Raw genomic sequence first — 3,462 nt, 5'->3', positions numbered from 1 at the left:
GATTTAACGGTCATTTTAACTCTGATTTTGATGATTTTTTGCAGCTACACTCCTTGACCTTATATGAATACAATGATTGAATTCGATCTTCAATTTAAAATATTCACACTAGTGGATACCACAAAATCTTATATTATACTTAATAAAAGTATGAATAAACTATTAAGTATTAGTGAATCTATTGTTTTGATGGGATACTTATTCTACGAAACTAGTTTCAATGATCCAACCGTCAAACATGTTTATATATGCTTCGAGATCGCATACACCAAAAATTGCAAAAAACAAACACTCAGAGATCAAGTAACGGGACAAAACTTTTCGACGGTTATAAACGAAAAATCACGATTTAACGGTCATTTTAACTCCGATTTTGATGATTTTTTACAACTACACTCCTTGACCCTATATGAATACAATGATTGAATTCGATCTTCAATTTAAAATAGTGGATACCACAAAATCTTATGTTATACTTAATAAAAGTATGAATAAACTCTTAAGTATTAGTGAATCTATTGTTTTGATGGAATACTCATTCTACGAAACTAGTTTCAATGATCCAACCGTCAAACATGTTTTTATATATTTCAAGATCGGATACACCAAAAATTGCAAAAAACAAACATTCAGAGAGCAAGTAACGGGACAAAACTTTTCGACGGTTATAAACAAAAAATCACGATTTAACGGTTAATTTAACTCCGATTTTGATGATTTTTTACAACTACACTCCTTGACCTTATATGAATACAATGATTAAATTCGATCTTCAATTTAAAATATTTACACTAGTGGATACCACAAAATCTTATGTTATACTTAATAAAAGTATGAATAAACTCTTAAGTATTAGTGAATCTATTGTTTTAATGGGATACTCATTCTACGAAACTAGTTTCAATGATCCAACCGTCAAACATGTTTGTATATATTTCGAGATCGCATACGCCAAAAATTGCAAAAAAAAAACATTCAGAGAGCAATTAACGGGACAAAACTTTTCGACGGTTATAAACGAAAAATCACGATTTAACGGTTAATTTAACTCCGATTTTGATGATTTTTTACAACTACACTCCTTGACCTTATATGAATACAATGATTGAATTCCATCTTCAATTTAAAATATTTACACCAGTGGATACCACAAAATCTTATGTTATACTTAATAAAAGTATGAATAAACTATTAAGTATTAGTGAATCTATTGTTTTAATGGGATACTCATTCTACGAAACTAGTTTCAAAGATCCAACCGTCAAACATGTTTATATATACTTCGAGATCGCATACGTCAAAAATTACAAAAAACAAACATTCAGAGATCAATTAACGGGACAAAACTTTTCGACGGTTATAAAAAGAAAAATCACGATTTAACGGTCATTTTAACTCTTATTTTGATGATTTTTTGCAGCTACACTTCTTGACCTTATATGAATACAATGATTGAATTCGATCTTCAATTTAAAATATTTACACTAGTGGAAACCACAAAATCTTATATTATACTTAATAAAAGTATGAATAAACTATTACGTATTAGTGAATCTATTGTTTTGATGGGATACTCATTATACGAAACTAGTTTCAAAGATCCAACCGTCAAACATGTTTGTATATACTTCAAGATGGCATACGTCAAAAATGACAAAAAACAAACATTCAGAGATCAAGTAACGGGACAAAACTTTTCGACGATTATAAACGAAAAATCACGATTTAACGGTCATTTTAACTCCGATTTTGATGGTTTTTTACAACAACACTCCTTAACCCTATATGAATACAATGATTGAATTCGATCTTCAATTTAAAATATTTACACTAGTGGATACCACAAAATCTTATACTATACTTAATAAAAGTATGAATAAACTATTAAGTATTAATGAATCTATTGTTTTGATGGGATACTCATTCTACGAAACTAGTTTCAATGATCCAACCGTCAAACATGTTTATATATACTTCGAGATTGCATACGCCAAAAATTGCAAAAAACAAACATTCAGAGATCAAGTAACGGGACAAAACTTTTCGACGGTTATAAACGAAAAATCACGATTTAACGGTCATTTTAACTCCGATTTTGATGATTTTTTACAACTACACTGCTTGACCCTATATGAATACAATGATTGAATTCGATCTTCAATTTAAAATATTTACACTAGTGGAAACCACAAAATCTTATGTTATACTTAATAAAAGTATGAATAAACTCTCAAGTATTAGTGAATCTATTGTTTTGATGGGATACTCATTATACGAAACTAGTTTCAAAGATCCAACCGTCAAACATGTTTGTATATATTTCGAGATCTCATACGCCAAAAATTGCAGAAAACAAACATTCAGAGAGCACGTAACGGGACAAAACTTTTCGACGGTTATAAACGAAAAATCACGATTTAACGGTTAATTTAACTCCGATTTTGATGATTTTTTACAAGTACACTCATTGACCTTATATGAATACAATGATTGAATTCGATCTTCAATTTAAAATATTTACACTAGTGGATACCACAAAATCTTATGTTTATACTTAATAAAAGTATGGTATAGTACTATTGTTTTATTTTTTTTCATAATTATTTTGGTAAACTTTTCATAATTTGAATGATTTTTAATGGTTGGTTTTTCTATGCTTAGTTTATGCAGAAGATAGTTATGACGTGGAAAACCTTACTGAAAACATCATCAACATAACTCTTGAAGGCAATAGATCAAGCCAAAGTTCCAATGCAATTTCATGATGATCAATGTAAATCGAGGATTTTGTAAATTGAGGTTTAAACTTTTGAGAAAGATTTCACAACATTGAAAACAAAAACTGTTTCATTTTGCATATCCTTGCACATTTAAAATTTGTAATAGATTAGTAGTGTATGTATTATTTTTTTATTAGGCTCTTATTTTCGAGTGTAGATGTAGTACTTAAACGACAAATGTGTTTTAATGTTTTGAAGTAATATTTATGTGGCAATGTGTGGTATGTGCAAATTTAAGAAAAAATATATATTTTTCTTAACGGGTCATAACGAGTCATAACGGGTCGGGTCACTTTACCCGTTGGGTAAAGTGACACGACCTGTTAAGGACCCGTTAAGATAACGGGTGTGACACGACACGATCCGTTAAGATAACAGGTGTTACACGAAAACGACACGAACACGACTGACACGACCCGTTTGCCAGACAGCCTAATTAGCAGAGTAATTGACTTCAAACATAGCTGACTTTACATTAAAAATTAGTCTGGCTTCATTTCTAAGAAATTTCTAAAGTAGACCTCTCTTTCTAAAAGCAATAATGGGTGGCTGGTAAGAGTGGTTGTTGAGAGGGGGCAGACAAACACATGCACATCACCTACGTCCAACCGGGGATAATGATTTACATGGAACAGATTTACTTCATACATGGCATACTAGTCTAAAATACATGTGAATGCAT

Source organism: Malus domestica, chromosome 11 (genome assembly GCF_042453785.1).
Source record: "Malus domestica chromosome 11, GDT2T_hap1".
Taxonomy (NCBI): Eukaryota; Viridiplantae; Streptophyta; class Magnoliopsida; order Rosales; family Rosaceae; genus Malus; species Malus domestica.
The sequence above is the reverse complement of the archived record's forward strand: the minus strand, read 5'-3'. Positions refer to the sequence as shown.